This window comes from Pristiophorus japonicus, chromosome 15 (genome assembly GCF_044704955.1).
Source record: "Pristiophorus japonicus isolate sPriJap1 chromosome 15, sPriJap1.hap1, whole genome shotgun sequence".
NCBI lineage: Eukaryota > Metazoa > Chordata > Chondrichthyes > Pristiophoridae > Pristiophorus > Pristiophorus japonicus.
This window is the reverse complement of record NC_091991.1, coordinates 173,140,577-173,161,981: the sequence shown is the minus strand read 5'-3', so window position 1 is coordinate 173,161,981 and position 21,405 is coordinate 173,140,577.

Genomic DNA, 21,405 nt, shown 5'->3' with positions numbered 1-21,405 from the left:
AGTAAGTTGATTTGTTTCAGAATCTGACAAAGATTCCATTGCCCATAAACAAATGTTGTGAGTTAATAGAGCGTCAGTATATGGATTTAGTTACACGCCAACTGGTTGCTCTTTCTGACAGCTTGAATGTTGCTCCAGTTACTTTGACTGATGCCGTAGACTTAAGCAAAGTATATGTCTTCAACCTATTCCTCATAAACAAGCCTTCCCCACATCTCGCACTCCCACACACTCTCTCTCTCCCTCCAACTCTCCCACACCATCTCAAACTCTCTCTCCAAATCCCTCTCTCTCACTCACCTTCGGCCATCACATCTTTGACAATAAGGGGTCAGCAGTGGTTCAGTGGGTAGCACTCTCGCCTGAGTCAGAAGGTTGTGGGTTCAAGTCCCACTCCAGGGACTTGAGCACATAAATCTAGGCTGACTCTCCCAGTGCAGTGCTGAGGGAGTGCTGCACTGTCAGAGGTGCCACCTTTCAGATGAGATTTCGGCACTATTTTGAAGAAGAGCAGGAGAGTTCTCCCTGGTGCCCTGGCCAATATTTATCCTTCAACCAACATCACTAAAACAGATTATCTGGTCATTATCACATTGCTGCATTTTCCCACATTACAACAGTGACTACACTTCAAAAGTACTTGATTGGCTGTAAAGCGCTTTGGAACATCCCGAGGTCATGAAAGGCGTGATAGAAATGTGTCTTTTTTCTTTTCATATTTGCCATCAAAAGTGGGATTAAGGGAGGAGAAAGGGATAGGGGAGGGAAGAGGGGAGAGGGAGAGAAAGGGGAAGGAGAGAGGGAGGGGAGGGGTAGGGGGAGTGAAGGGAGAAGGGAGAGTGAAGGGAGGGAGGGGAGGGAGGAGGGAGAGGGAGGGGAGATAGAGATGGAGGGGAGGGAGGGCTGGAAGGGAGTGGGAAGTGGGAGAGGAGAGAGTGATGTAAGGGGAGAGGAGGGAGAGGAACTGGGGTCGGTGAGGGGTCATTGGCTGGGGTCGGTGAGAGGTCATTGGCTGGGGGCGGTGAGGGGTCTTTGGCTGGGGTCGGTGAGAGGTCATTGGCTGGGGGCAGTGAGAGGTCATTGGCTGGGGGCGGTGAGGGGTCTTTGGCTGGGGGCGGTGAGAGGTCATTGGCTGGGGGCAGTGAGAGGTCATTGGCTGGGGGCGGTGAGGGGTCATTGGCTGGGGGCGGTGAGGGGTCATTGGCTGGGGGCGGTGAGAGGTCATTGACTGGGGGCAGTGAGAAGTCATTGGCTGGGGGCGGTGAGGGGTCATTGGCTGGGGGCAGTGAGAGGTCATTGACTGGGGGCAGTGAGAGGTCATTGACTGGGGGCGGTGAGGGGTCTTTGGCTGGGGGCGGTGAGGGGTCATTGGCTGGGGTCAGTGAGGGGTCATTGGCTGGAGGCAGTGAGAGGTCATTGGCTGGGGGCGGTGAGAGGTCATTGGCTGGGGGCGGTGAGAGGTCATTGACTGGGGTCAGTGAGGAGTCATTGGCTGGGGGCGGTGAGAGGTCATTGACTGGGGTCAGTAAGGAGTCATTGGCTAGGGGCGGTGAGGAGACATTGGCTGGGGGCGGTGAGAGGTCATTGACTGGGGTCAGTGAGGAGTCATTGGCAGGGGGCGGTGAGAGGTCATTGACTGGGGTCAGTGAGGAGTCATTGGCTGGGGGCGGTGAGAGGTCATTGACTGGGGTCAGTGAGGAGTCATTGGCTAGGGGCGGTGAGGAGACATTGGCTGGGGGCGGTGAGAGGTCATTGACTGGGGTCAGTGAGGAGTCATTGGCTAGGGGCGGCGAGGAGACATTGGCTGGGGGCGGTGAGAGGTCATTGACTGGGGTCAGTGAGGAGTCATTGGTTGGGGGCGGTGAGCGGTCTTTGGCTGGGGAACACAGCTGACTATGGACATGATGGCTGAAATTCACGGACTCAGTCTCGTTGAGAAGGCTTAGCCTGCCGGATAACCCCAGGATATTTGACTGAGGAGACTGAAGCCGGGAAGTAGGTAGCACAGTCAAGCCTCAATGGAATTTAATCCATCAATGACTTCAATTCAAGGATTAACGTGACTCAGAAGCGACAAGGAAGAGGAATGGAAAGGGATACTTCATAAACACCAAACGCACGACCATTGGGGAGTGGGAGCCCTGTGGGAAGGTGCCCTTGACCAATTCCCTGGCAGCACATGCTGTTTCACCGCGGTGAGCTGTAACTGGGAATATTTTACAAAGAGCGGCCATTGAAAAGAAAACTCAATAATGACCATGTCTCATTAATTGCCCATTACAGTCGGCAGCGCAGGCGGGATTTTAAACCCAGCGACGATGAAGGAACGGCGACATATTTCTGTCGGGATGGTGTGTGACTTGGAGGGGAACGTGGAGGTGGTGGTGTTCCCACGCCCTCGTCCTTCTAGGCGGCAGAGGTCGCGGGTTTGCACGGTGCTGCCGAAGAAGCCTTGGCCAGTTGCTGCAGGGCATCTTATAGATGATGCACACTGCAGCCACGGTGTGCCGGTGGTGGAGGGAGTGAATGTTTAAAGTGGTGGAATCCACCGGGGTAAGCAATAACAAACTAACATCAGTTAATTATCTGCATTGTGACTGGAGACTCCCCCTCCCCAAAAAAATGACGCACATCAAAACTCTAATTGTCTTCGGAATGTAACAAGATGGTGAGAGGTTGGACGAGGATTATACAGTTATATAAACTCCTGAATATGTGCAAAGAGAATGCCTTATCATGGAGATTGTAATTATACTCCTCCCTTCCAATCTTTCATCCCTCTCTGCGGGCAGCCTGCATGCTGAATAAGAGAGAAGGTTAGGCCGAGCTCAAGTGAGCTGGCAAAAAGCATTTCTGTTAAAGGGAGGTCATCTTTTCCTTCCGAGGGTTTAACGCCCGCTGCATGCTATTTTTAGCGCCCGTTAACCCGCTTGAAGCTGAAATGGCACGGGCCAGAATTGAGGTGAGTCGCTGAAAGAGGAGTGCACCAAGACCCGGGGGCGATGGGATTGGACCCGACTTTAGGGGCTGTGACGGCAGAATGGGGGTGAAATCGGTCTTTAGCCCAGGGGCAAAATGGGAGATGATGCATCGAGTTTACTTGCCCACCATATTTTCTGTTCCATTTGCATTCAAGCCCGACAGCATGATTTGCAGCAGTGTTTCTGAGGCTTATTTCTGTACCTTGCTCTTTCTTTGTCCCTTCCTGCTTTCAACGGGTTGGTCAAGTGGCGGTGGGCCAATCATCCCTACAGTGCCATCGTTTTGTACATAAAAGAAAGACTTGCATTTATATAGCGCCTTTCACGACCCCCACCGGGCATCTCAAAGAGCTTTACAGCCAATGAAGTACTTTTTGAAGTGCAGTCACTGTTGTAATGTAGGAAAGGGGCAGCCAATTTGCGCATAGCAAGCTCCCACAAACTGCAATATGATAATGACCAGATAATCTGTTTTTGTTATGGTGATGGAGGGATAAATATTAGCCTCAGGACACCGGGGATAGCTCCCCCTGCTCTTCTTCGATATAGTGCCATGGGATCTTTTACGTCCACCTGAGGGCCCTCGGTTTAACGTCTCATCTGAAAGACAGCACCTCTGACAGTGCAGCATTCCCTCAGCACTGCACTGGAGTGTCAGCCTAGATTTTTTTGACTCAAGCCCCTAGAGTGGGACTTGACCCCACAACCTTCTGACTCAGAGGCAAGAGTGCTACCCACTGAGCCACGGCTGACTCCGAAATCGGGGGCAACATCCAAATATTGCGGCAACAGACCTTCCTTAACTTGTGGTGCTTGGGAGGAAGTGCAGGTGCAAAGGGTGACTGGTAGTTCAAGAATTCTGGGGTAAAATTAGCCAACGCGGTCATGTAATTTGGTGCACCCGGGGCAGGAGTGCGCCCAGCTCCCTATCGGCATGCTTGCGGGGGTCTTTCCAAGCTCGCTAACACGTGGTTTCATCCCCGACACTCTCTCCTGTACCCGCCCCCCCCCCTGCAGACTCCGCGCTGTCCTGCATTCCTGTCTGCATTCATTCCAGATGCTCTCTCACTCTCTCTCTCTCTCTTTGCAGTCAGGGCAAGTGCTGTTGCAAGTGGAACGGGGCCAAGTAGATGAGGGAAATACCAGGGTCGACCGCGGTCCGTGCCAACTTAGACCCGTTCGGCTGGCGTGGCAGCAGCAGTGAAGTCAGCTTGGCTTGTTTGGCAGGACGCTTGGGGGTTAGGATTTTCCGCTCCTGTCCGCCTGCGTTTTCTCCCCCAGAGGGGCGGCAATGGCGGAAGGTGAGCTCTTCCGGGCGGGCAGCCAGCTTCCAGCTTGGTTTCGGCGGGGCCGCGGAACGTTACCGCTCGGGAGAAGCGGGCCAGTGTGCAACGCCCCGAGTTGCGACACCAGCTTGATCTTGGGCTCCAGCCCGACCCGTAGTGCCTCGCAGCGCCTCCTCCCCTGGGACCACCTGTGAAAGCGGGCAATCCGCGCTGTAGCGGTGCAGTGAGGTGAGTAATGTCCACCTCAGGTCAGTGTGACTGTTTTTTTTATTTTACCTTTTTTTACGATTTATGATGTGGTGGCGTGGGTTATTGGGAATGTTTTTGGTGGGTTATTTTTACAAGTTTTTTTTGCCCCCTAGGCTTCTCTTAGATCGTTCCCGGGCCGGCTGTTTAGCTCGGGATTTTCACTTGCTCAGCCAGCTTAGCGCCCCAGGAGAACACCTCCCTTAGCGCTCCGCCCCACACTCAGGGCCCAGCTGCCCAATTTTGCTGACTGAGGCGCAAACTGTTCCCAGGCGGTATCAGCCATTAACGCCCCGAAATACTAATAGCCAAAAAATGCAGCCCATCGATAACTCTGGTTCAGAAGATCGTGGGTTGTAAATCTCTGCTGCCCGTCTCCTAACCCCCATTCACCCCCCCTCTTCCCTTGTCCTCACTGACCTGGGCATTGGCTCCCGTTCCAGCAATGCTGCGATTTTAAAATGCCCCCTCTGCTCAGTTTCAAATCCTTCCATGGCCTCACCCTCTCCCTATCTCCTCCAGCCCCGCAGTTCTCCGAGATACCTGCGCGCCTCCAATTCTGGTCACTTGCGCATCCCCCCGATTTATCGTCGCTCCACCGTTAACGGCCATGCCTTCAGCTGCCCGGGGCCCGAAGCTCTGGAATTCCCTCCCTGAACCTCTCTGCTTCTTCTTTAAGACGCTCCTTAAAACCTACCTCTGTGACCAAGCTTTTGGTCACCTGTCCTAATATCTCTTTATGTGGCTCGGTGGCAAATTTTGTCCGACAATCGCTCCTGGGATGTTATAACTATATTAAAGGCGCGATATAAATGCAAGTTGTCATTGCTGTTGGAGTCTCACATTCAGCACATAATCCAAGCTGACCCTCCAGCAGTACTGAGGGAACGCTGCACTGTTCATAGAAACGTAGAAACATAGAAAATAGGTGCAGGAGCAGGCCATTCAGCCCTTCGAGCCTGCACCGCCATTCTATATGATCATTGATCATGCAACTCAGTACCCCACCCCTGCCTTCTCTCCGTAACCCCCTGATCCCTTTAGCCATAAGGGCCACATCTAACTCCCTTTTGAATATGTCCCACGAACTGGCGTCCACAATTTTCTGCGGCAGAGAATTCCACAGGTTCACAACTCTCTGGGTGAAAAGGTCTTTCCTCATCTTGGTCCTAAATGGCTTACCCCTTATCCTTAGACTGTGTCCCTTGGTTCTGGACTTCCCCAACATCGGGAACATTCTTCCTGCATCTAACCTGTCCAGTCCCGTCAGAATTTTATACGTTTCTATGAGATACCCTCTCATTCTTCTAAATTCCAGTGAGTATAAGCCTAGCTGTTCCAGTCTTTCCTCATATGTCAGTCCTGCCATCCCGGGAATCAGTCTGGTGAACCTTCGCTGCACTCCCTCAATAGCAAGAACGTCCTTCCTCAGATTAGGAGACCAAAACTGCACACAATACTCAAGGTGTGGTCTCACCAAGGCCCTGTACAACTGCAGCAAGACCTCCCTGCTCCTATACTCAAGTCCCCTCGCTATGAAGGCCAGCATGCCATCTGCTTTCTTTACTGCCTGCTGTACCAGTTCGAGGTGCCATTCTTTGGACGAGGCATTAAACTGAGGTCCTGTCTGCCCGTTGCAGTGGTTTGTGGGCGCCATTAAACAGCACAAAGTTTCCAGTATCCCGGCCAACATTCCTCCCTCAATTGAGGCCAGCAATCAACAACAGAACGACTGCCGCCCTTGTCCCCACAACAACAACTTGCTTTTACTTAGCATCTTTAAGAATATAATGAGAGAGGATTAATTAGCAATCTCGTTGTGCGAGGCCCCTTGGGGAAGAGTGACCATAATATGGTGGAATTCTACATTAGGATGGAGAATGAAACAGTTAATTCAGAGACCATGGTCCAGAACTTAAAGAAGGGTAACTTTGAAGGTATGAGGCGTGAATTGGCTAAGATAGATTGGCGAATGATACTTAAGGGGTTGACTGTGGATGGGCAATGGCAGACATTTAGAGACCGCATGGATGAATTACAACAATTGTACATTCCTGTCTGGCGTAAAAATAAAAAAGGGAAGGTGGCTCAACCGTGGCTATCTAGGGAAATCAGGGATAGTATTAAAGCCAAGGAAGTGGCATACAAATTGGCCAGAAATAGCAGCGAACCTGGGGACTGGGAGAAATTTAGAACTCAGCAGAGGAGGACAAAGGGTTTGATTAGGGCAGGGAAAATGGAGTACGAGAAGAAGCTTGCAGGGAACATTAAGGCGGATTGCAAAAGTTTCTATAGGTATGTAAAGAGAAAAAGGTTAGTAAAGACAAACGTAGGTCCCCTGCAGTCAGAATCAGGGGAAGTCATAACGGGGAACAAAGAAATGGCAGACCAATTGAACAAGTACTTTGGTTCGGTATTCACTAAGGAGGATACAAACAACCTTCCGGATATAAAAGGGGTCAGAGGGTCTAGTAAGGAGGGGGAACTGAGGGAAATCTTTATTAGTCGGGAAATTGTGTTGGGGAAATTGATGGGATTGAAGGCCGATAAATCCCCAGGGCCTGATGGACTGCATCCCAGAGTACTTAAGGAGGTGGCCTTGGAAATAGCGGATGCATTGACAGTCATTTTCCAACATTCCATTGATTCTGGATCAGTTCCTATCGAGTGGAGGGTAGCCAATGTAAGCCCACTTTTTAAAAAAGGAGGGAGAGAGAAAGCAGGGAATTATAGACCGGTCAGCCTGACCTCAGTAGTGGGTAAAATGATGGAATCAATTATTAAGGATGTCATAGCAGCGCATTTGGAAAATGGTGACATGATAGGTCCAAGTCAGCATGGATTTGTGAAAGGGAGATCATGCTTGACAAATCTTCTGGAATTTTTTGAGGATGTTTCCAGTAAAGTGGACAAAGGAGAACCAGTTGATGTGGTATATTTGGACTTTCAGAAGGCTTTTGACAAGGTCCCACACAAGAGATTAATGTGCAAAGTTAAAGCACATGGGATTGGGGGTAGTGTGCTGACGTGGATTGAGAACTGGTTGTCAGACAGGAAGCAAAGAGTAGGAGTAAATGGGTACTTTTCAGAATGGCAGGCAGTGACTAGTGGGGTACCGCAGGGTTCTGTGCTGGGGCCCCAGCTGTTTACATTGTACATTAATGATTTAGACGAGGGGATTAAATGTAGTATCTCCAAATTTGCAGATGACACTAAGTTGGGTGGCAGTATGAGCTGCGAGGAGGATGCTATGAGGCTGCAGAGTGACTTGGATAGGTTAGGTGAGTGGGCAAATGCGTGGCAGATGAAGTATAATGTGGATAAATGTGAGGTTATCCACTTTGGTGGTAAAAACAGAGAGACAGACTATTATCTGAATGGTGACAGATTAGGAAAAGGGAAGGTGCAACGAGACCTGGGTGTCATGGTACATCAGTCATTGAAGTTTGGCATGCAGGTACAGCAGGCGGTTAAGAAAGCAAATGGCATGTTGGCCTTCATAGCGAGGGGATTTGAGTACAGGGGCAGGGAAGTGTTGCTACAGTTGTACAGGGCCTTGGTGAGGCCACACCTGGAGTATTGTGTACAGTTTTGGTCTCCTAACTTGAGGAAGGACATTCTTGCTATTGAGGGAATGCAGCGAAGATTCACCAGACTGATTCCCGGGATGGTGGGACTGACCTATCAAGAGAGACTGGATCAACTGGGCTTGTATTCACTGGAGTTCAGAAGAGAGGGGACCTCATAGAAACGTTTAAAATTCTGACGGGTTTGGACAGGTTGGATGCAGGAAGAATGTTCCCAATGTTGGGGAAGTCCAGAACCAGGGGTCATAGTCTAAGGATAAGGGGTAAGCCATTTAGGACCGAGATGAGGAGAAACTTCTTCACCCAGAGAGTGGTGAACCTGTGGAATTCTCTACCACAGAAAGTAGTTGAGGCCAATTCACTAAATATATTCAAAAGGGAGTTAGATGAAGTCCTTACTACTCGGGGGATCAAGGGGTATGGCGTGAAAGCAGGAAGGGGGTACTGAAGTTTCATGTTCAGCCATGAACTCATTGAATGGCGGTGCAGGCTAGAATGGCTGAATGACCTGCTCCTGCACCTATTTTCGATGTTTCTATAAGAAATAGGAGCAGGAGTCGGCCATTCAGCCCCTCGAGCCTGCTCTGCCATTCAATGAGATCATGGCTGATCTGATCTGGCCTCAACTCCACTTCCCTGCCCGATCCCCATAACCCTTGACTCCCTTATCATTCAAAAATCTATCTCCACTTTAAATATATTCAATGACCCAGCCTCCATAGCTCTCTGGGGCAGAGAATTCCAAAGACCCACAACTGGCTGAGAAGAAATTCCTCCTCATTTCCGTTTTAAATGGGTGACCCTTTATTCTGAAACGATGCCCCCTAGTTCTAGATTCCCCCACAAGGGGAAACATCCTCTTTGCATCTACCCTGTCCAGCCGCTTCAGAATCTTATCTGTTTCAATAAGATCACCTCTCGGTCTTCTAAACTCCAAACGTGGTAAAACATCCCAAGGCGCCTCACAGGAGCGATTATCAGGTTGAGTTTGACACTGGGCCACCTAAGGAGATATTAGAACAGGTGACCAAAAGGTAGGTTTTATGGAATGACATACAGGAGGAGAGAGGTAGAGAGGTTTAGGGAAGGAATTCCAGAGCTTGGGGCCCAGGCAGCTGTAGGCCCGGCCTCCAATGGTGGAGCGATGAAAATCAGGGATGCGCAAGAGGCCAGACTTAGAGTCAGTGCACTGCAGGTAATTGAGTGTGCGAAGGGCTTGGAGATGTTGAGACATAGAAACATAGAGACATAGAAAATAGGTGCAGGAGTAGGCCATTCAGCCCTTCGAGCCTGCACCACCATTCAATATGATCATGGCTGATCATTTTTGCAACTTCAATACCCCATTCCTGCTTTCTCTCCATGCCCCTTGATCCCTTTAGCCGTAAGGGCCACATCTATCTCCCTTTTGAATATATCTAATGAACTGGCCTCAACAACTTTCTGTGGTAGAGAATTCCACAGGTTCACCACTCTCTGGGTGAAGAAGTTTCTCCTCCTCTCGCTCCTAAATGGCTTACCCCTTATCCTTAGACTGTGACCCCTGGTTCTGGACTTCCCCAACATCGGGAACATTCTTCCTGCATCTAACCTGTCTAAACCCGTCACAATTTTATGTTTCTATGAGATCCCCTCTCATTCTTGATAAGGTCCCAGATATACGAATGATGCGGTACTGGAAAGGTCGCTACAACTGGCTCACTCCCTCTCGCCCAGCGAGGGGAAAATCTCTGTCAGTGGTCACCACACCCTGTGGAAAATGCTGGGAACGTGAGTGAGAATCTGGCTGGGCTGTGAAAGAATAGTCTGTCGACACTCGCTGACTAAGCTTAGACATAAGGAATGGTCTCCAGGGAAAGTCAGTATTCCCACTCTCAAGTATCTGGGCATAAGGCAGTATCGTCAGGAGTGGAGGGGAGCAAAGTGGGATGAGTGGGGAGAGGGGAACGGAATGTACTATAACAGGAAGAAGGGGGAGTAGACCGTAATGGTTCTAACCCAGAAGGGACTGCAATTGTTACTTAGGGTGGATCTGTTTGGGGTTAAGCTCAGATTATCGATCGATAATTACAGGGTAGAGTTTCGCTTGATTCATGTCACTCAGACCTTCAAGAAAAGACGGTGTGTGAATGATCAAGTTTCACATCCATGAAAAACTCCACGATCTTTGTGACAGGCTAAATAACTTCTCTGAGGCTCCCTAGCTTTTCTCCATTAATCTGTCGGGCAGCATCAACAGCACAGAGCTCAATCTTCCAGCACCATCTTCTGTCTGGTTTGTGTACAATACGGAACACTCCCAAGTACCTGCCACTTTAAGGGTTATTTAAAGGGGCAGTGTCGACGCGGAGATGTGTTTTGCCGACGCTCTCTGTTTCACTCTGCTTGCCAAACATTCAGAGGTGATTTGAAAGAAAAAAGAAAAGGACTTGGATTTATATAGCGCCTTTCACGACCCCTGGACGTCTCAAAGTGCTTGACAGCCAATGAAGTACTTTTGGAGTGCAGTCACTGTTGTAATGTAGGAAACGTGGCAGCCAATTTGTGCACAGCAAGCTCCCACAAACAGCAATGTGATAATAACCAGGTAATGTTTTTGTTATGTCGATTGAGGGATCAATATTCACCAGGATAATTTCCCTACTCTTCTTCGAAATTGTGCCATAGGATCTTTTATGTCCACCTGAGAGGGCAGACAAGGGCCTCGGTTTAACGTCTCATCTGATGGCACCCCCGCAGCACTGTACTGGGAGTGTCAGCCTAGATTTTTTTGTGCTCAAGTCCCTGGAGTGGAACTTGAACCCACAACCTTCAGACTCAGAAGCGAGAGTGCTACCCACTGAGCCACAGCATTTGCATGAAGATGCAGCAGTGCATCATGAATAGGGGCTGATGCCACCGTGAAGACAATGGGCCCTGCTGTTCAAATGTCCCCCCTTCCCAGGCGCAAGGATATGCGCCTCGTTTAATCCCTCCGACACCCACAGCTGGTGCGTCAATGGTGGATTTCAGCCACACGATCCCAGTGAGGTCCCAGGAGCGATCCGCGGTCCCCGACGGATTAAGCGACCTCAGCTGGAGTGAGGACTAGTGGACGAAGAGTAAATCCCAGCGCTCCGGAGCAAAGATCGCTCAGCATTGCTACGGCCCCCTGATCACTACCCAGCGACTGCTGGAAATTGCCCACGCCCATGGAGGGCGGGCGAACACAGCCGCTCGATCACGGACGTGGGTACGTGTACGGTAGCATAGTGGGTATGTCACTGCACTAGTAATTCAGCAGGCCTGGGGCTAATGATCCAGAGACACGAGTTCAAATCCCACCACGGCAGCTGGGGAATTTAAATTCAGTTAATTAAATAAATCTGGAATTTAAAAAAAACGAGTATCAGTAATGGTGAGCATGAAACTGTCAGATTGTCGTAAAACCCCACCCCGTTCACTAATGCCCTTGAAGAAAGGAAATCTGCCGTCCTTACCCGGTCTGGCCTGTATGTGACTCCAGACCCACAACAATGTGGTTGACTCTTAACTGCCCGCTGAAATGGCCCAGCCACTCAGTTGTACCAATCCGCTATGCCAAAGTCACTGTGGGAGCACCTTCACCTCACGGACTGCGGCGGTTCAAGCCGGTGGCTCACCACCACCTTCTCACAGGGCGATGATGGATGGGCAATAAATGCCGGCCTTCCCGTGAATTTTATTTTTTTTTTTTTAAATCCCAGTGCTCCTGAGCAAAGGAGAGGGAAGATCGGTCAGGATTCCTGCTGCTCCTGATCACTATCCCAGTGACTGCTGGGAAGTGCACACATGTGCAAATGGCAGGCTGGGGTATATTCTCTGCGACTTCACTAACACACACATACACAAGATGGCTCCAATACATCAGGCGGCTTTTATTGTATTTCCAGCAGCAGTTGCATTACCACAGTTAGTCCACTAGGTGATGCAGTAGTCCATTAGATGGAGCTCTACATTACACTGCTCCCTCCTTAATGAAGTAACAAAATCACTACATGTAACTTGCATGGTTATACACAACAAAAGATATGGACTTATTTATCCAGCATATTTACAAATGAACTTAACCACTGGTATTCTGTTTCAAAGAGGATACCAGCAAAGATGTACACAGGACCCGCCCCCCCTGCCCCAGCAATTTTGAGGTATAAATGGGCCCAGAATCACTAACACTCGGCCTATTTGCGCCTTGGTGTAAGAATTCACCGAAGTGCAAAGCTGCAGCACTCCCTCATCACTGATTATATCATCTGGTCATCTAACCGCCGGGGAAACACACCACCAGAGAGGTACGAAGCAGTCCCAGCAGGGAATAGCTTTCTCCAGGGTTAGGAGACTCCCACTGGAGCCCCAGGCTGATGTGAACACCCATTGCACTGGACGGAGGCACTCTGGGGTGCAGGAGGCCACCTCCTGTCAGTTATATGTGGCCAAAAGTGAAGGAAAAAAAAACATAGAAAATAGGTGCAGGAGTAGGCCATTCAGCCCCTCGAGCCTGCACCGCCATTCAATGAATTCATGGCTGAACATGCAACTTCAGTACCCCATTCCCGCTTTCTCGCCATACCCCTTGATAGAAGCAAAATGGCGGATCATCAGGGCAGCAATTTCACGTAGGTTTTGTGGAATCCAGTTAAGCAACGCCTCGATTTCAAAATTCTCATCCTTATTTACAAATCCCTCCATGGTCTCGCCCCTCCCTATCTCTGTAACCTCCTCCAGCCTCACAACCCTCCTGAGATATCTGCACTCCTCTAATTCTACCCTCTTGAGCATCCCTGATTATAATCGCTCAAACATTGGTAGACATGCCTTCAGCTGCCTGGGCCCCAAGCTCTGGAACTCCCTCCCTAAATCTCTCCGCCTCTCTTTCCTCCTTTAAGACGCCCCTTAAAACCTACCTCTTTGACCAAGCTTTTGGTCACCTGCGCTAATTTCTACTTTTGCGGCTCGGTGTCAAATATTTTATCTCATAACCCTCCTGTGAAGCACCTTGGGACGTTTCACTACGTTAAAGTCGCTATATAAATACAAGCTGTTGTTGTTGGAATACTTTCGATCAAAAATGAGTCCTTGGACTTTCCCTTCCTGTGAGGCCTGTGTTGAGGACTGCAGAATCAGGACTGTAAGCTAAGAACATCAGCGAAGGATTTTAACCTTGACTGCAAACCAGGATTCATAGATGGGCCATTTATCCAATCTTATTTATATATCAGCGCTGACTGTCAACTTGAGGGTTTTATCTAAACATTTGCAAAGTTAGTGGAAGAATCAATATTGTCTTTAGTCCTCGACCAGGGGGTGGATTACTCATTTAATTTTTTGACATACATCAGACATTCCAGGTGGACGTGAGAGATCCCATGGCACTATTTCGAAGAGAAGCAGGGGAGTTCTCCCCGGTGTCCTGCCCAGTATTGATCCCTCAACCAACATCACTAAAGCAGATTATCTGGTCATTATCTCATTGCTGTTTGTGTGCGCAAGTTAGCTGCCGCGTTTCCCACATTACAACAATGACTATGCTTCAAACGTACTTCACTGGCTGTAAAGCGCTTTGGGACGTCCTGAGGTCGTGAAAGACGCTATATAAATGCAAGTCTTTCTTTTTCTTTTATCATCATCATCATCGGCGATCCCTCTTATCGAGGATGACTTGCTTCCAAGCCAAAAAGAGATGAGTTCACAGGTCTTTCAATGAAGGACCTAATAGTCTGGATCCCGAACTACATGTTGAAGAGTGGAAGATGCCTGTGCGTGGATTTTTTTAACATGGGGTGGCCGTTGCACACCAGCCACCACACGGGCTTGACAGAGCTAGGTCTTGGTCCAGTGGCAAGGATTAACTAAGACGACTGGAGACCTGCTCTGCTGCACGGACCTAGTGCGCCCACATATCGCAGTGTGGGCTGGTCCGTGCTGCCCCTGGGCCCTCGCCTCTTCTGGGCCCCGATCACGTCGCTCCACGCTCTCTCGCCGTTCCTTCGCCCTGACTTCGCTGCTCTTGCTATACCTGCCCACGCTCCAATCAGCGACCTGGATTATGGTGACGTCCAATCCAGTTGCCCTCTTCACTGCCATCGCCCTCCTGCACCAGCACGCGCTGTACCTTGAAGTGGTATGCCGCTACACTGCTCCTTTGACCCAGACAGGGTAACAGGCGATTGGTGTGGTAGCATAGTGGTTATGTTACTGGACCAGTAATCTACAGGCCTGGACTAATGATCCAGAAACATGAGTTCAAATCCCACCACATCAGCTGGCGAATTTAACTTGTCGTAAGAACCCAACTGGTTAACTAATATCCTTTAGGGAAGGAAATCTGCCATCTTTACCCAATCTGGGCCTATATGTGACTCCACACCCTAACCAACGTGGTTGACTCTTAACTGCCGCCTGAAATGGGCCAGCAAGACACTCAGTTGTACCAAAACTGTTACGACAAAGTCAGCACTGTTAATTTGATCCTTTAATGTCTAAAGTTAAATTTGTTGGTTTCAGTGCTCCCTCTAATAAGGGGGCACTTGATTTATAGTTTCAACAAAATAGTTGTGGGAGCACCTTCACCACACGGACTGCAGCGGTTCACGAAGGCGTCTCACCACCACCTTCGCAAGGGCAAATAGGAATGGGCAATAAATGCCGGTCTTGCCAGTGACGTCCGCCTCCGATAAATAAATAAAAAGGCAGGCTTACACTCCGTTTCTGGGATTTCTCAGATATGCCTTGCAAGGGGCAGAGTAGCCACCAGCACCCTTATAAGGCAAACACAATCCCCTGGAGGGTGGGACGGGAGCTGAGATTCCCCACAGCGGGAGTTTCCCGGTTGCTGATGCGGGTCTCGGTGCAGTATTGGAGGCTGACAAAATTAAGAATTTTTATTTTAGTGGCACAGCGCCCCATACAAAATTAGCTGCCCTCGCAGTGAGCCCCCAGCGGTGGGGGGGCAGGGGGGGGGGGGGGGGAGTGGGGGGCATTGGGCGCCGAGGAGCCTAAGCTAACCGTCGCGGCTGCGGCCCTGTAGAGTGTTTGTTTTTCTGATTCTTTGACTTCGGAACTTATAGCGGGAAAGGACAACACGTGGCAGAACATTTCAGGCTTAGCCCAGTGTACGTTTTATTACGCAACCAAAAACGACTAAAACTACAGGACTAGACTTCTGAGAGAAATTGATTTTAGACATACCATCACCAGCCCTGGCTGTAGCTATTGTAGGTTCATGGTCGTTGATTCCGTGACCTGTTGGTTCTTCTTGCTATTGAGGGAGTGCAGCGAAGGTTCACCAGACTGATTCCCGGGATGGCAGGACTGACCTATGAAGAAAGACTGGATCGACTGGGCCTGTATTCATTGGAGTTTAGAAGGATGAGAGGGGATCTCATAGAAACATATAAAATTCTGACGGAACTGGACAGGTTAGATGCAGGAAGAATGTTCCCAATGTTGGGGAAGTCCAGAAACAGGGGTCACAGTCTAAGGATAAGGGGTAAGCCATTTAGGACCGAGATGAGGATAAACTTCTTCACCCAGAGAGTTGTGAACCTGTGGAATTCCCTGCCGCAGAGAGTTGTTGAGGCCAGTTCGTTAGATATATTCAAAAGGGAGTTAGATGTGGCCCTTACGGCTAAAGGGATCAAGGGGCATGGAGAGAAAGCAGGAGTGGGGTACTGAAGTTGCATGATCAGCCGTGATCTTATTGAATGGTGGTGCAGGCTCGAAGGGCCGAATGGCCGACTCCTGCACCTATTTTCTCTGTTTCTTCTGGCCGTTCTCCGCAGTGTTGTGTATGTCCTTCTTCCTGTGTCCTCCCTCCTGCTTCTCTTCCTTCCTGTGTTGCCTTGTTTCAAGAAAAGTAAGTGTATCTAACAGCCCGCAGGTCTTCGAGCCCCAGCTCTCCAACAGACAGGCTGGTCGGGAGGTAACCCCTCCCGCCGCCTCGTTGCAGAGCTGGTGCCTGTAGTTGGCCCCAGTGGCCACATGGTGGGGCTGTTACAACAGGAACGAGCCACTTCCTCACCCCAGGCAACAGGGAGGTTTGGGGGAGAAAAGGCTTCTTTTTGGCTTCTCAGAGACAACCGGGAAAATGGGACTTGCATTTCAGCGAATCCACGGGTGAATCACGAAATGCGGGTTCGTCAACTGCAAAGGCGGCTGAAGGGTGACCTAATAAACGGTCTTTTAAAATTATGAAAGGTTTTGATAGAGTGGATACAGAGAGAATGTTTCCACTTGTGGCTATCAATATAAGACAGTCACCAAGAAATCCAATGGGGAATTCAGAAGAAAACCTCTTTACCCAGAGAGTGGTGTGAATGTGGAACCACAGGGAGTGGTTGAAGTGAATAGTATAGATGCATTTAAGGGGAGGGATGCATTGAAGACAAGCATATGAGGGAGAAGGGAATAGAAGGTTATGCTGATAGATTTAGATGAGGAAAGATGGGAGGAGGCTCGAGTGGAACTTGGACTGGTTGGGCTGAATGGCCTGTTTCTGTGCCGTATATCCGATTGTAATCCTATGAAAAGCTAAAGCCGCATTCACAGCCATTACTGACAAAGGACGTCAGCCCAATAGATTTCAGGGTGGGAACAGGAGAGGGGTCACCACTGAAATCAAACCGGCAATAAACCCCTCGCAAATATTTAAACATCGCCTGCGACTTAGATCGATCTTCAGAAAATCGAGTTTGTCGATTATTTAGAAAATGTAGCGCCATTTAAATAATTAAAATTCCCTGCCAACTTGTCATGACTGGTTAAGATTTAAAATAGCCATAATTTCGGGCTGCCAGCCCTTCAGGGTAGTCCTGGAGTCTCCAGGAATTAAAGATAACTCTCTGCTGCCTCCAATCAAGGAGCAAAATCACGGAGGGAGCGTCATAAACAAAGTTGTTTAAAAAAAACTATGAACGCTTTTTGCTTTTAGTTATAAAAATATTGCAGATGGGAGAAAAGGCTGCTGGGGGGGGGGCGGGGGGGGGGGGAAGAGTCAAGAAATATTCAGTCGGGTGTCGAAGAGCGTTCACGTTCCGATTGGTCGTAGTGAGGATGAAGCATTCGGGCAACCAATGAGGGGGGGGATGTGGGCGGGGCTGTGGGTCATGTGATGCAACCTACCAGGAATACGTCAAATGAGAGAGGACAATCCTCCTGTGACTGCACAGAGGTTGACGAGTTTGGGGTTATTCAGTGCTGAGCTGGCCCGAGGTATGTGAATAATGGAACACCGTTTATCTATCAGCTCATGTGGTCTCCGTACCTTATGTACCAGTCGAGTACGGACGACTTTTTGGCAGCCTTTTGATTTGATCGGGTGGACTAATTCAAAAAGAGGGGAAAAGCAGACACAAATAAAAGATATTTATATAGCGCCTTTCACGACCACCGGACATCTCAAAGTGCTTTACAGCCATTTTAGAGTGTAGTCACTGTTGTAATGTGGGAAACAGGGGCAGCCAATCTGCGCACAGCAAGCTCCCACAAACAGCAATGTGATAATGACCCAGATAATCTGTTTGTTTGTTTTGTTGATTGAGGGATAAATATTGGCCAGGACACCGGAAATAACTCTCCTGCTCTTCTACAAAATAGTGTCATGGGATCTTTTATGTCCGCCTGAGAGAGCAGACGGGGCCTCGGTTTAACGTCCCATTCGAAAGATGGCACCTCCGACAGTGCAGCGCTCCATCAGCACTGCACTGAGAGTGTCAGCCTAGATTTATGTGCTCAAGTTCCTGGAGTGGGACTTGAATCCACAACCTTCTGACTCAGAGGCGAGAGTGCTGCCCACTGAGCCACGGCTGACACTGACACAAATAGGATGGGCCCTTCCTCACTGATTACACTCAATTTGCACTGACATCTCACCCCACCTTCAAATACCCCTCAGCATAAACCCCTCTGACCACACCATCTGTACCCTCCTCCAACCCGACAGCCCTCCGAGTTCGCTGGGCTCCTCCAACTCTGATGTCTAGCGCGTCCCCCACTCCCTTCGCCCCACCTTCAGCCGCCTCGGCGCTAAGCTCTGGAATTCCCTCCCTAAACCTCTCCGCCCCTCACTCCTCTTTTAACACCCCTCTTAAAACTTACCTCTTTGACCAAGCTTTTAGTCACCTGCCCAAACATCTCGGTGTCAATTTTTGTCCAACTAGTTTCGCGGTCTCAGCTGTGGCTCAGTGGGTAGCACGCTCTCTCTCGCCTCTGAGAAGGTTGTGGGTTCAAGTCCCACTCCAGGGCCTTGAGCACATAAATCTAGGCTGACACTCACAGTGCAGCGCTGAGGGAGCGCTGCACTGTCGGAGGTGCTGTCTTTCAGATGAGACGTTAAACCGAGGCCCCATCTGCTCGCTCAGGTGGGTTTACAAGATCTCATGGCTCTTATCCGAAGAGGAGCAGCGGAAGTTATCCCCGGTGTCCTGGCCAATACTTATCCCTCAATCAACATCACTAAAACAGATGATCTGGTCACGAGCACAGTGCTGCTTGTGGGAGCTTGCTGTGCGCAAATTGGCTACTGCATTTCCCATTACAACAGTGACGACACTTCAAAAGTACTTCATTGGCTATAAAACACTTTGAGACATCCTGAGATTGTGAAGAGCGCTATATAAATGCAAGTCTTTCTTTCTCTTAGGGAGAAAGCAGAAAGCGGTCAAAAAAAACTGTTGGCCATTTGGGCTGCCTGGGGCTTTTTGAGCAATTTGATGTTGGCAACCGCGCATCGCTTTCCTGTACGGACCTGCATTTATTGCCCTTGAGAAGGTGGTTGTGAGCCTCCTTCTTGAACCGCTGCAGTCCGTGTGGTGAAGGTGCTCCCACAGTGCTGTTAGGGAGGGAGTTCCAGGATTGTGATCCCACGACGATGAAGGAACGGCCGATATATTTCCAAGTCAGGATGGTGTGTGACTTGGGAGAGGCAACTTGGAGCTGGTGATGTTCCTATGCGCCTGCTGCCCTTGTCCTTCTGGGCGGGAGAGGTGGCGGGTTTGGGAGGTGCTGCCGAAGAAGCCTTGGCGAGTTGCTGCAGTGCATCTTGTAGATGGTGCACACTGCAGCCAGGGGGCGCCGGTGGTGGAGGGAGTGGAGGTTTACACCAGTGGATGGGCGTGTCGATCAAGCGGACTGCTTTGTCCCGGACTGTGTTATTCCAGTTCCTTTCTGCATAGCCGTCAACTCATCTGTACCATTATCTGAAAGGAATCACTCTCTATTTTACTCCAAGACCACACACTAACCACAGCCAGAAGGCTGACTGAATCACCTTATTCCAGACCATGACTAAAGGAGCTGAGCCAACCCCGGCACAGGAATGTGGCAGTGACCGAGGGATGACCTTTCCTCTGATGTTCAGCTTCCTGTTCCTGGCAACGTGCCACAGCCATTCTGCCGGGATTAGAATGTGGCGGGTGGAAATGGGAGCTGGCGAGATGCTGTACATTTTCCCAAAGTACGACTGTACGCTGCTGCAGAGCATCGCAAATTGTTTGTGAGGGGAGGCGGGCAGGGGTTGGGTGGAGTTTGTGTTGCTCGATACGAGGAATGTCAGTACCAGGAGTACCTTTCCACTTCTGGTGCACAGGTACATCCAGGGCAGCTGACAGCAGAGAGAGAGAGAGAGAGAGAGAGAGAGAGGAAGGAGAGATAAGGAAGGAGAGAGAGAAAGAGAGAAGGTGAGTGTAATATATTTGCTTCATGGGTTCTTTGCTTAAGAATTCATAGCAACACATTGCTATTAAGAACTAGTTGGTTTATTAACAAAGGTTTAACAATCACACTACACATTACCAGTTCATCCACCAGGCTCACAACTGCATACCTCATCGTGGATGACCTAGACCCAACGGACTGGGGTTTTATTGAGTCTTGTAAACATCACGTGACTGGCTAAACCACTCACAATGCAACAGCTCTACAACTATTTTAATAGTAACTTTAAATCAGGTGCCCAAAGATCAGGAGTGCGGGACTGAAGTGCAGCCAGAAATCAAGGAGCAGCCCCTTCAAATAATGGACACACCGAACATAAACATGGAACACGGACACCTCCAGACCGCAGAAAATGCAGCGGCCTGGGAGTCCGTGAGCCGACTTAAAAACATATTGCACGGGACTGCTCCGTGCAACACCCTCCAGGCCAAGTCCCCAGTAAATAAAGGGAGGACTCCCGCGTAGAGGCAACGGCTCTACAAACCCGTGAGCATACTCACGGGTGCATATATTGCAGTGGGAGAGAGAAAGAAAGTGAGGGAGGAAGGGTGAGAGAGAAAGGTAGAGAGGAGAGGAGAGGCGAGGAGAGAGAGAAGAATTTTATCAGGGAGTTTCATTTCCTGTAGACGACTCTGACTGACCAAGTGTAAGGAACAGTACTTTTCTGGAGATAGAGCCCTCCAATACTTTATCAGAAAATTACAACTGTTGATATATCAGGAGAGTTTGCAATATCATTGAGACTCCAATTGATATTCATATGAAATATGGAAGCATCGGTAATATTGATTTCAGTCAATGGATTGTTCATGGCTAAAAGAAAATGAGTTGCTGGAAATATGCTGCAGGTTAGTCAGAATCTAAATCAGAATGGCAGGGGAACTTTCATCTCAAGAATTCAAACCAATTCTGATCGGGATGTTGGGGAGCTGTATCTGCAAAGCACCCTCACACTGAAGGATGAAGCTGAGATGTTAACCGATTATGGGCTAGAAATTCATTATAGTCCAGGAATAAGAACATAAGAACTTAAGGAATTAGGAGAAGTAGGCCATTCGGCCCCTCGAGCTTGCTCCGCCATTAAATGAGATCATGGCTGATCTTCTACCTCAACTTTCCTGCACTATCCCCATATCCCGTGATTCTCTCAATATTCAAAAATCTATCGATCTCTGTCTTGAATATACTGAACGACTGAGCCTCCACCACCCTCGGGGGCAGAGAATTCCAAAGATTCACCACCCTCTGAGTGAAGAAATTTCTCCTCATCTCAGTCCTAAATGGCCGACCCCTTATCCTGAGACTGTGGCCCCTGGTTCTAGACTCCTCAGCCAGGGGAAACATCCTCCCTGCATCTACCCTGTCAAGTCCTGTAAGAATTTTGTATGTTTCAATGAGGTCACCTCTCATTGGGCGGTAACGAGAAAAGTTTGCGAATTAGTAGCAGGTGTTAGTGGTTTAGACTGCACGTAAAATTCATTCTCACTGGTGAAAGAAATGATTGGAGCACTAATTCATGTCTTAAAGGCCCAGCTCAGTGGCGTTACACTTAAAGGGTAGACCAACATCGGGTGC